The sequence below is a fragment of the Myotis davidii genome, unplaced genomic scaffold (genome assembly GCF_000327345.1).
Source record: "Myotis davidii unplaced genomic scaffold, ASM32734v1 scaffold933, whole genome shotgun sequence".
Classification (NCBI taxonomy): Eukaryota; Metazoa; Chordata; class Mammalia; order Chiroptera; family Vespertilionidae; genus Myotis; species Myotis davidii.
In genome coordinates, this window is record NW_006285240.1 from 185,063 (window position 1) to 197,711 (window position 12,649).

The 12,649-nt window shown below is 37.2% G+C and overlaps 1 pseudogene; it reads left to right on the forward strand.

The window, feature by feature from the left end:
* The first annotated feature begins 3,779 nt into the window (after positions 1-3,779).
* The window catches only part of LOC102757291, a 23,308-nt pseudogene continuing 14,438 nt past the window's right edge, over positions 3,780-12,649 (forward strand).

The window sequence follows — 12,649 nt, forward strand, 5'->3', positions numbered from 1 at the left end:
AAACATGCAAATTGGTGTCACTCCGCTATGCCCACCAGCCAATCAGAGTGACTATGCAAATTAAACCAACAAAAATGGCACTTAATTTGCATATGTAGGCACAGAGCGAAGACTGAAGGCTCTGGCCAGAGTGAAGACTGAAGACTGAAGAGGCTTGGCTTCTCCACTGTAGCCTCACTGCGGCCGCAGCAGAGAAGCCAAGCCTTGCTGTGGCCGGATCAAAGGCCTGGGTCCCGGGTGCTGGAGGAAAACTGGTGCAGCAGCCAGGGGAAGGAAGGCCTATTGCACGAATCTCTTCAGGCAACAGGCCTCTAGTGTGATAATAATACACATAAGAAATATAGAAAAATCATTTGAAGGAAATGAATGTGAATGGAGTGTAAAGGTTATATTTCAATACTAATAAGGATATGTAGAAAAAAAGCGTTCAGCCTTTATTCTGAATAACTCACAGAAGTGTACCTGACCAGCCCCGGCAGGAATTTTTGAGGGGAGCTTTGGGATTTGACTTCCTGTCCTCCTCCTCCTTCCTGCTCTGTCTTGTGACTAGAGGCACAAATATGCAGACTGGCTGACTGGAATTAGGGGTTGAGCAGGGGTTGTGGGCAGCTGGATAAAACAGAGTGAAGTTAGTACACCCTGTGAGAATCACAGTCTCCTTCCCTTGGGATGTGATTTCTGGTGACCAGCCACAGAGAAGCTGGGTTTGAGAATGAGAATGGAATAGTTAGAGCATTAATTTTGGGAAGTTAGTCTTTTACCCCTAGGTAGAGTCCCCCCAGTTTATAAGCATCTAACTTAAAACCAACATTTCCTATCGAAGCCTTACCACTTCTGCCATGGCCGTATCTGAAAACACTAGAGTTCTCCATGTAGAAAACTGATGGTTTCAGAGCAGAAAAATGCAAATAAAGTATCACTTCACTTAAAATTGAGGCAGATTCCCCAGCAAGTCATTCCATGCTTGTCAAGGTCCAGCCCCTTCCCAGTTTCTCTTCACCTTCAATCACTTTCCAGTATAAAACTTGTGTTGGTGCTTCTTAAACTTTATCATATATATCACCTGAGATACAATGCTTATTAAAAAGGACGAGACCCCTTGACCCTAGCCTTGTGTTTTGATTCAATGGGTGTTGGGTGGGCCCAGATCTTTACATATTGAAGCAGTACCCCCAGTCGGTTCTGATGCATGTGGTTCCTGAGCCACACCAATAAAAAGTACCCCAGGCTTAAGCTGCTTTCCCGAATTGTCATGTTCCTTTATGTCTCATGACTTCCTTCTCCACCATCTGTCATTCATATAATAATTACTGAGCAAGAGTCTCAGCAAACTACTCTTCATCTTTGAAACCTAACTCAAGCATGAAGCTTCCTGGAGCAATTTCATGAACCTAAAAGGGTAAATGATAGCTAAGTTAGATGTCCTTTTGCTCACCAGGAACCCTGAGTGTAGTATTATTCTAGCATTAAACAGCTATATTACAAAGATTGGTATACTTAGTTTCTTCCACTAAACTATAGACCTATTATAAAGCAGAAGTTTCCAACAAATACTTCATTAACTAGATGAGGCTGAGTGAGTGAATTAATGAACTAACTTGAAAAGTAGAGTCCAGATATGAATGGTTTGTCTAAGTGATGCTATTAAGCTTCATTTTCCCATACCTCCCACTCCCAAGCAATCCCCTGTTATAGGATATCGAAAATCTTACTTCACTTTTTCATCATATTAACTGCTAATCATTAAATTAGAAGTAATTTGGGGTTAATGAACAGTTTCCTTTTATGATGAAAATCTCTCTACAAGGTAAAATATCTAACAGGTTTTTATTGCAATATAGAATGTTCTAATCAGATTGCTTTTCCCCAGGCTCACTTTTCTAACTCCCTGGAATAGTTCTAATTTGGGGGGGAGTAGGTTATTAAGTCTTGAGATTTTAAAAAAAATATTTTTATTGATTTCAGAGAGGAAGGGAGAGAGCGAGAAAGATAGAAACATCCATGATGAGAGAGAATCATTGATCAGCTGCCTCCTGCACACCCCCTACTGGGGATTGAGCCCACAAACTTGGGCATGTGCCCTGACTGGGAATAGAACTGTGACCTCTGGTTTCATGGGTCTATTCAGCCACTGAGCCACACCAGCCAGACTCAAGTTACTTTCTTCACCACCCCCTTCACTGGAAGAAAATTGCTAGCACCTTAAAGCAAAGTGACTAAAATATTTAATTATGCCTACAAATATTGTTGTTTCTTTAATTCTATCCCATATCTCTTACCTAAGTACCTATTTTTTGTCCTTAATAAGAACATAGATTTTTTTCTTTGATTTATAGAAGTCAGAAAACTTGGAATCTTACACATTTTGATTGTATAAAGTCAGTAAAGAATATTTAACCTAATCTCATCACAAGAAAAAATAGTTAAAAGTATGTGTGGTAATGAATATAAACTAAACTTGGAGTCATTTCATAATATATACATATATCATATCATAAAGTTGTACCCCTAAAACTGATACAATGTTATATGTCAATTTTATCTCAAATTTTTAAAAAAGCTTGCCAAGCAATTTTAATGTGTAGCCAAGAATATAAAGTGAAAATGAGTCTTATGAAAATATTGTCCATAATTCAGGGCTATGAGTACTACTATTAATATCACTATGGTAACAGTATACAGTTTGAAGGTATCCAATAGTGTCTCACATAATGGCCTTGGTAATAATGCAAAATGTTCTGTCCTCTGACCCACTGCTTCTAAAAACATCCCAAACATGTAAAGATATTGTATGTACCTTCAAACACTATGAGTGTGTGGGGCTCGTTGCTTTTTCACAAAGGCACTGGCATATTTTACCGCTTCCGTATTTTAATGGCATTTTCTTTGAGAACATCTAAAACTTGTCCAGAGTTGCAACTATTAAATACCTATTTATCTTAAAAGCCACCAGCAGAAAAAGAAAATAGTATTTACAGAATTCCTATTTTGCATCGAGCATTGTGCCAAGGTCTATGGAGGTACATAAAAGAAATATAGGGCATAGTCTCTACTCTGAAATGACTTATTTGGGACAACTATAAAAAACTAACATTCTAAATAAAAGAGCTAGAAAATAAGCAAGTGCTAACTGGGTAGTATTCATGAAAAAATATAACATGGAAAAGAAAGTGTGATTAATAAGGACAGTAATAATAATGACAACTTATCTTTATTGAGCACTTATTAAAGCCTGGCACTATTCTATGTGCTTCATTAATGTTGGGGGCTAGATGTAAGCTGGCAAGGTCCTTGCACCTGAAGGGGCTAGCAAGGCTGGGACCCTTACCCACATAGTTGTCCCAGACTTGTTTGGATGGCGGTTATAAGTAGAATGGGAGTTACATTGGTAGAATGAGAACAGCCTTTCATAGCTTGCCAAGAAGTCTGTAACTATTTACTGAGCTATGCTGTACTGAGAACTTGTCCTTCTGCTGTATCTCTCTCTCTTAGAGATTAAGAGGGACAAAGAATACATTCCTCTTGACAGACCTCCTATTCAGTGTGTTGTGTATAAATAGGATTGTATAGCTAATAAACTCGCTTCAGTTCATCAAGAGAACTGGGGTCCTCCCGACCCCGCTTTCCTGTCTTTCTTTCTTTTCTCAATTCCCACCTCCCTGCCTCAGCCTGGCTCCACCCTGTCAGGCTGGCCCTGACACATTAATATTAACTTATTTGAGGTTCTTAACCCTAGGAGCAATTATCTTCTCCGTTTTACCGATTAAGACATTGAGACAATGGTGACAAAGGACTTGCTCATGGTCACAGAGCAAGAGGACAGTGTTGCCTGGATTCAAACCAGCGACCTTGCTACACAGTGAGTAATAGCTGCATTGAAGGAAGTGAGTCTTGAGTGAAAAGCTAAGATTTCCCGTTTGTATTTATTTACATGAAGTGCAAGGTGTAATCCAGAGCTTGTCCCCCCACTCTGCCACACACTGCTCTATGACCTTGATCAGGGAGCCCCCTCTCAAGTTTCAGTGCTGACACCTGTAAAATGCTGACCCATGATCACTCAGATGCCTTTCAGTTCCGTGGCAATCTGAGTACAGTGTAAATGAGCAGAAGAAATATGAGAGCATACTACAACGGCAGACATAATGCGCGGAGGTGTGCATACAAAGTGAGGGCGAGGAGAATGCGAGCAGTCAGAATCAGCTCCCAGTGTTTTGTGAAATGCAATTTACTGCACCATCACAGCGATCTTCTTAATAGCTTTTGTGTCATGAAAGATATATACCACCTAGAGGTCCAGGTTGCTCTGAGTATCTTAAAGAATGAGTGAGTCTGGGAAAGATAAAAGATGGGCATCTGAAGTCTCCTCTCCAGGGAGAGGGTTTTTCCTGAATCTCTGCAGATCAGGGTCACAGCTTCCTCCTCAGAGAAAGGCTTGAGATGCCAATGCCCCTTTTCTGAAGAAACTGTTCCCTTCCTGGCAGCACTTTCCAGTTTTGAGGACCACCTTCACCTCTGTTTCTCTGGGTTATGACAAGACCTTCAAGCGGCTAAGTCTAGGAAAAGCTTGCAGAGAGTAACACTTCGCGGGGATATCTTTTTTTTAAAACATATTTTACTGATTTTTTACAGAGAAGAAGGGAAAGGGATACAGAGTCTGAAACATCTATGAGAGAGATTGATCAGCTGCCTCCTGCACACCCCGTACTGGGGATGTGCCCACAACCAAGGTACGTGCCCTTAACCGGAATCGAACCTGGGACCCTTCACTCCGCAGGCCGATGCTCTGCCGCTGAGCCAAACCGGTCCGGCGTCGCAGGGATATCTTAAAGCAGACCAACCTTGTCACACAAAAGGTGGCTAGGAGTAATAAAGCTAAACAGCAGACACTGCTGCTTCATTCATAAGTGATCCACAATCCTACTCAATTTTCTCCTCGCTCCTTCCATCTCAGCTCTATTGGAGATTCTGCACCTTTCATTGACCTGGTTCTAGTCTGGGTCTTGCCCTTGGAATGTGGTAACTACAGTTCATTGCTTAGGGTTTTCTATGAAACTTGATACAGACTTATCCTGTGGGGTCTTTTCATTTCTGCATACTTGTGTTAGGGCACCAACCACAGTTCACCTTCTAGGTTGTCAACCCTCGCTGGATAAGAACACTCAGTCTCCTGTAAGTTCTGGGTATTAAGTAACAAGTCATTCAAAAAATGTGACCGAATTTCCAGTTATCTTCTGAAGTATCCTCTTGTCAGAATTTTATTCCTATATTTGTTTCAATTGTGTCTTGAGAAAATAAAGAGGAAACATGCAAGAAAGTATATATTTAAATACATATTTGATCCAAACAATCATGTAAGATAGATACTGAAAGAACAATTTGGGCTGCTTTTTGTTAATGTAGAAGAAACTGTGAAATGAAACATTCCATAATTGGGGTGTAGAGTTATTTGTCAAGATGCAAAAGTACATGAAAAGCCTTATGATCTTGTAAGTTATGCATGTGTGTTTTTCTTCTTAGAATCTGTCATCAAAAAAAGCCCATGGCTGGAGGAGGTTAGTTGTAATTAAAAGACCTTTCATAAAGACAAGACGGAGGGCAGCCAGTAGAGGATAAACACAGCTGGCTCAGTCAGCCCTGCACTTCCTCTTCAGTGTTTATCATAAAGTGGAAGAAAATGGCATTAAATGCTCAGAGCCTCAGACCAAATCAACAAGGAAAATTCTATACTCCTAATTTTCCATTCACATTGTACTAATCTTGGGAGCAATAGAAGACAGAACATAAAGAGCATTGCACCAATAAAAATCATGAAACAAATGAAAGCTTACTGACATAATGTCCTTTCTACCAGCAGAATAGCTCTTGTTCTATAGGTCAAATGTATGCAAGACACCAAAGCAAGATCTAACAAACTTCATATAGTTTTCACCATCCTAGTGGCTCTTAAACACATTAAAAAACAACATTTTCAAAGAAGGGAGAAAATTCCCATTGTTCATTCTAAATGGCATATACAACTATGATATTTAGACACTGTAGCCTTATTATCTGAGAAGTAATAAAGTCTGCAGAACTGTAATAAAAGCTCACAAGATGAGTCATTTATTTGGAGACAACTGGGCCACATTTTAAACCCTTTTTTTGCGTTATAAAAATGAAATTATTCTAATTTTTACCTGAATCATTTAAATTTCTCCAAGCTGTTCACTTAGTAGCCAAACACACTGAAGCACACTCAGATTTTGGGTGGTATGACAAACCTCTGACTACACTAACATTCTTGAGGAAATTCACTGAAACATTTCATTGCCGGAGGGAAACCAATACAAGGGGAAACATTAGCCATTAAATAATTCCAGTCTGTTTTTATGAAGTCTTAAAATGTTAACATTGTCATTTGCTACCAAAATCATATTTTCTTCCTGTGACCCTGTTCTCAAAGGAATGATAACCAAGACTTTAAAATCAAATGGGACTCAGTCCATTGCTCTCAGTCAGATGTGAATTCTATTATGAAAGTTGCTTTTGCACCTTTCCAGTGAAGGGGCAGGAGACGTAGGCTTCCCTCGCTAGAACTTGTGCACTTAACTTCAAATATATTGACTTTTCATATGAGCTTATGATTCACACTAATATCAAGATTAATAACAATATTTTTCATGGCAATGCTGATTAAATAATAAGGAAAATACCAATTTGGACTTCTAGCAGATATTAGTACAGGACTGTGAAAATAAGAATGTTGCCTTGGTCCTCCCAGAAAACAGCTAAAAGCAATGAAGACATTAAAAAAATAAGACCCTATAGGAATAAGGAAAGTTATGATGGTGACGGAAGAAGATTTGACTTTGGGTGGTGGGCACACAATGCAATATATAGATGATGTATTAGAGGATTTTACATTTGAAACCTCTATGATCTTATTAACCAATGTCACCCCCAATAAATTTAATTTAAATGTACCTTAAAAAATAGAAAAGTTTTGTATTACATACAAGAATACTCATCACTAAGATAAATTCTTATAATGTTATTAAAGATACAAAAAGAATTCTTCAGGCAATCAAGCAAAATATACATATGTAATTTAGCAACAGCAACTATAAAGAAACAGTAAATGAAAACAGCTCATATTTCATAAAATATGTAGGGAATGTTACCTAGAGCTATCACCAAAAAAGGAAGCACTAGGCCAAAATATTTTAACAGATTTCTAACAAATCTTTAAAGAATAAACAAATTGCAGGCTAGTCAGTGTTTCAGAGCACAGAGAAAGGAGGAAATAGTCCAAATTACTTTTGAGAAGTGTCCATGACGTTGTCTCCAACATAGACATACATACACACACCCAGAACTAGAAAACAATCTCACTCAAGACAATCTATACACAAACCATCAATATATATTAGTAAACATAATAGAGCAGCATTGAAATATCAAGAATCATTCCATTTTAGGAAATCTCAGAATGTAATTCATCATAAAAGGAATGTAATATGATTACCTTACAGCTCCTAAAAGGCATCTGATAAAATTCAAAAGACTTCCTTAATAAAAACAAGCACATGAACAGAAAACACTCAATCAAATAAAAATAGATGGATCTTCCCCTAACAAAATTTTGTTGTGTGTTTTTTTTAAATACTTAATTAGAAAATTCTCAGTAAAGTCAAGCAGGATACCTGGGGAACAATACATTTATACAAAAGAACACAATTTCAATGATGAATATTAGGAAGGAGGAGACTATAACTATTCCTATCTGTAAAGGTTTTGACTAATACCCAGAAAAAAAAGAGAATCTAACTGAAAAATTACTGTAAATAATGACAGAATTTGCTAACATAATGACATACAAAATGAATATCAAAATCAATAGCTTCCATATAAACTTAAAAATTTTAGAGCACTGGAATATATAAGAAGAGAAAAAACATTTACAGAGAGCAACAGAAAGGATGTAACAAATAGCAATAAACTTAATATGCAATGTTCAAGACATATATAGAGAAAACACTATAACTCTCCTGAATGATGCCAAAGAAAGCAGACCCTACATTATAAAGTTGTCACTTCTCATGGTAATCCATAAATGTAATGTGATTCCAGTGAAAAAGTCTAACAGGATTTTTTTAAGACAAGTTTTGGAACTAGACTAGCTATTTCAGAATTTGATGTGAACAAAAACCAAAAGACACCATCCAGACAAATTTTAAAATAGAAAAGAAATGAGCAGGGACTTGTCCCACCAGATATTAAAATTTATTAAATCTTTAATAATAAAGGCAATGGTTGCACTGACACACAGAAAAATGGGAGAGGAAGAAAAATCCAGAAATAGAACCAAACAAGTTGGAATTTAGTACAATAAGATGAAGGTAGCATTTCAGAACAAGAGATAAAATGGTGCTGGCAACAGCTAGAAAATTTAGAGGAAAGAAGAGCTGGATCCACCTCTCCTACCTTATGTCAGGAGATAATCCAAATAGATCAAAGATGTAAATGCAAGAAAGAAGGGAAGGAGCTACTATTTTTTTTTTTTTTAGATATTGATTTCAGAGAGGGAGAGAGAGGGAGAGAGATAGAAACATCAATGATGAGAATTATCGATCAGATGTCTCTTGCAGGCCCCACAATGGGGATCAAGCCCGCAACCCAGGCATGTGCCCTAACCTGTAATCGAACAGTGACCTCCTGGTTCATAAGTCGATGCTCAACACTGAGCCAAGCCAGCCATGCAGAAACCACTATTATCATGAGAGTTCTGTGAGAACAGGGGACACAAAAAATTAATTTATAATCTCAGTAATCATATCCCAAAAGTTCATAACACATAAGTTTAAAGATTGATAAATTCAACCACAAAAATATCTACAGTGTTTCTTAGTCTTCATGACAAAAACAAAGCCAATACTGTAAACAAAGTGAAAAGACAAATTCAAATGGCTTCTATAAATAAAAGGTTCTCAATCTGAAATGCTAATTACATCCACTTTGAGACACCATATTTTACCTAGTCCACAAAAATCCAACCATTTGATAACATCTTCTTTCAGCAAAGCTGGAGGGAAGAAGGGACACCCATTCATTTCTGCTGTTATTGTAAACTGCTGAAATCCCTAAGGCAGGCAGTTTGCAATATTTAACAAAATTATAAATTCATATATTCCTTGATCAGCAATTTTGCTTCTAGGAATTTATTCAACAGACTTAAAAAGTGCAGATAATGCCTATTTATTACAGCACTGCTTGTCATAGCAAAAGGTGAAATCACCTTCACATCTACCAGTGGAACTGTATGCAAAAATAAGAATAAGATGTACTTTTGAGAGAAGAAAGTAGTACATGGATCTTATATGCTTCCATTTGTGTGAAAGAGTCAGCAAGACAGTACATGTTTTTATTTGCTTCAATATACTGTAAAAAAAAATCCCTGGAAGGTTAGAAAATTATTGAAGAGGAAGCAGGTAGAGATGTAGGTAGATAGGTTGGAAATGAATCTACACTAATAAAAGAGAAAGATTCAAATTGACCGTACCTTTATGACACCCACCAGCCAATCAGGAGTGAGTATGCAAATTAACCCAACAAAGATGATGGGTTAATTTGCATACATGAGAGACCAGGGGCAGGCCAGGACGTCCAAGCTGCTCTGGGCCTGTAGGCAGAAAGGCAGCTGCGGCCAGAGCGAATGCAGTGCTGGCAGCCAGGGGAAGGAAGGCCCATTCTTGCATGAATCTTAGTGCATCAGGCCTCTAGTAGATGAATGATTGTGGTGAAAGGCTTATCATGTTCTAGGTTTTTTATTTTGGTACTGTGTGAATCCATTACCTATCTTTAAATTACTCTTAATTAAAACATTAAAACGTACCTACCTTGTGATCAAATAATTCTATCTTTAAGAATTTATCCTAAGGAAATGAGTTAAAGTGTGCAGAATGATATAAGTACAAGAAGTACTCACTGTAGATCCATTTGAAATAGTGAGTATAAAAGAAAAAGAGTTAAAAGGAAAAATAATTCAAATTCCAAATGCCCAAATAGTATTCTAGTAGGATTACTTAAATACTTACATTATAGAATACCATGAAATCTCTAAAAATTATGTAGCAAAATACTATCTAAAGTCTTGGATAATGGGTTAATAAAGATATTCCTAATAAATCTATGGTCTCGTTAAAATAAACGAACAAGGAGGCTGTTGAATTGGGGCTGCTCTAATGCCTTAGCAGCCTATATAAGCAAACCAAAACCTAAGCCAGAGTCAGTGTACTCAAATATGAGAAAATAAAACTGAACACAACCAATCACAGTCAACAAGTCTTTCCAAATAAGGCAACCACTTATGCTAAATCCCATCCAATTACTTCCTTGTTGTGCATTTCTGTCTACTCTATAAAAACCTTTCCCCTAGCTCCCTTTGGGGGAGTCCTCCTAACCACATCCTGTTTGGTGTGGCAATTCAAATTGATGTTTGTTTAAATAAACTATTGGAAATTTTGAACCTAAGTTCACCTTTTAATAGTTCCAAAACATAAATAGTATAATTTCATTATTAAAAAGTTTTATGTATATACTTATACACACACTGGATGAGAATCAAAGGTTACAGACCAAAATAGTAATGGTGGCTTTCTTTGTATCACGGAATTAAGATTTTCATGTTTATCTTTTTTCAAACATATATATTCTACAATAAATATATATTTCCTTTGTAATTAAAATAAGTTTTAAAATCAAAGAATAAAACATCAAAGTAAAATAAACTTTAATTCAGGTCTGTTTCCATATAGTAATGTGGAATCCATTTTGTCTTGGTGCTTTTATGAACAGAATACCATAATATATGTTAGGCTACAAAATAAAAATATCTGTCTTTACTTAAGGATAATTATAACTGATTGCAGAACAATATTCATCAGATGCTTTTACAAATGTTTCCTTGATATTATCTTCTTTAATTTCCACAATACCCCACTGAGGTTGATATTGTTATCGTCCCATTTTATAGAGGATAAAAGTAAGTCCTAGTGAGGTTAAATAACTTTCTTAAGATGTCGTTTGTAGAGCAGCAGAGCCAGGACCTAACTCCATGAAATGTTTGCAGGTTTAGAGCTATTCTATATGCTGCCCATACTGGTAAAACAAACTGAATATTTGTCTCCACTTGATAATATTTGTACCATCATCATCAGACTCAATTTCAGGAGGTTGTAGATGCTCTGTAAAGTCAGTAATCCAAATGGTAAAAGAAAGAGTCTGGCAGTCTCTGGAAACTGAAGGATCAATTGGCCTGTCTCCTGCACCTTCTGACAGTAGGTTTTTCCTGAGGGATGTAACTGCCAGAGCTGCAATTCTGTATCTGAAGAGTGGCAAAACTAATAACATCAGTCTCTTGACCTGAGTAAGGTGAGCAGCAAATAACACTTCTTTACACTGAACTTTCAAAAAAATAGGCCAAAGAGTTGCACAAATTAATATTATGGCATTAGCTAAGTGATATTGCCTAATCAGATTAGTTTTCAAACATTAAAAAAATAATAAAAACACAACTGCAATGATTTTTTTAATCTAGCTAATCATCTTAAAATAAAAGTAGGAATTTCCTCATTAGTTTTACCCCAGGTATTATTAAGAGGTATATAAGGCAACTACAAGATGTATAGGTTAAGTTCCCACTTGCTCATTTCTACTAAATTATCATGACTACACAGGATATAGATACATAAAGTATAGCAATGTTTGAAAAGAAAAAATGGTGATTCCTACTGGTGCATGAATTTACTAAATGTTATACTTAAATTAAACAAAAAACCACTATATTAAAATATTTTGTTTTTCAAATCTGGTGAAACCAAACTTTTCAAAAAAAAGTCAAGATGTAACATCATCGTTTATGAATAATGGTCCATCAAAAAAAGGTCTGGGAGAAGGACATAGATAAATCACCTTTATCTTATGAATGTTAAGTGAAAATGGAATTTATATGGAAAGACTTCAAAACACCATGAACATGCTTGTTCGCATATACCATTCATCTTTGGAAGTAAAGATGTCATAAGAGATAAATGTCTGAGGAAACACTGAGGTAAATGCTGTGTGTGCTTGTGCTGGAGGACATGATTGAGTCAAAAATAAATGATGGTTCAGGAATGGCAAAGAGATTTAACTTGGGAGCCAATACCAACCCATTGCTTTGTGCTTCCCTAGAGTGGTGGGCTGAAGAGATAATGAAGCTGAATCTGGCTCAGTGAGGATTGCTGTGATTGATTGGCTATGTCTGCCAAGGGCAAGGGATAAACACAGGGGAGGTCCATGCTATAAATGTGCCATCCTTAGACTAGTAAATTAGGCAGAGAAGGAAATCACAGCTAGAATTAGTATCAGAACAGTAAAGGCGAGGGGGAAAATGGCGGAGGTATAAAGGGACGTGTCCTGTGCCTTCTCCTGGAGCAGATAAGGGTGAGCAGCTGAAACGGGTAGCATACAGCCCGAAAAGGCATAGGATTTTCAGCTGAGAGACTGTCTGCAGCTAGGAAAGACCGAGGACCCCCAGGAAAAAAAGGACGGTTGGAGACTGCGGCTGAAACCACTCTCGGTGCGCCAGCGCAGCAGAGGAGACCGCGCCATTTTGGGCGATTGTTGCTGG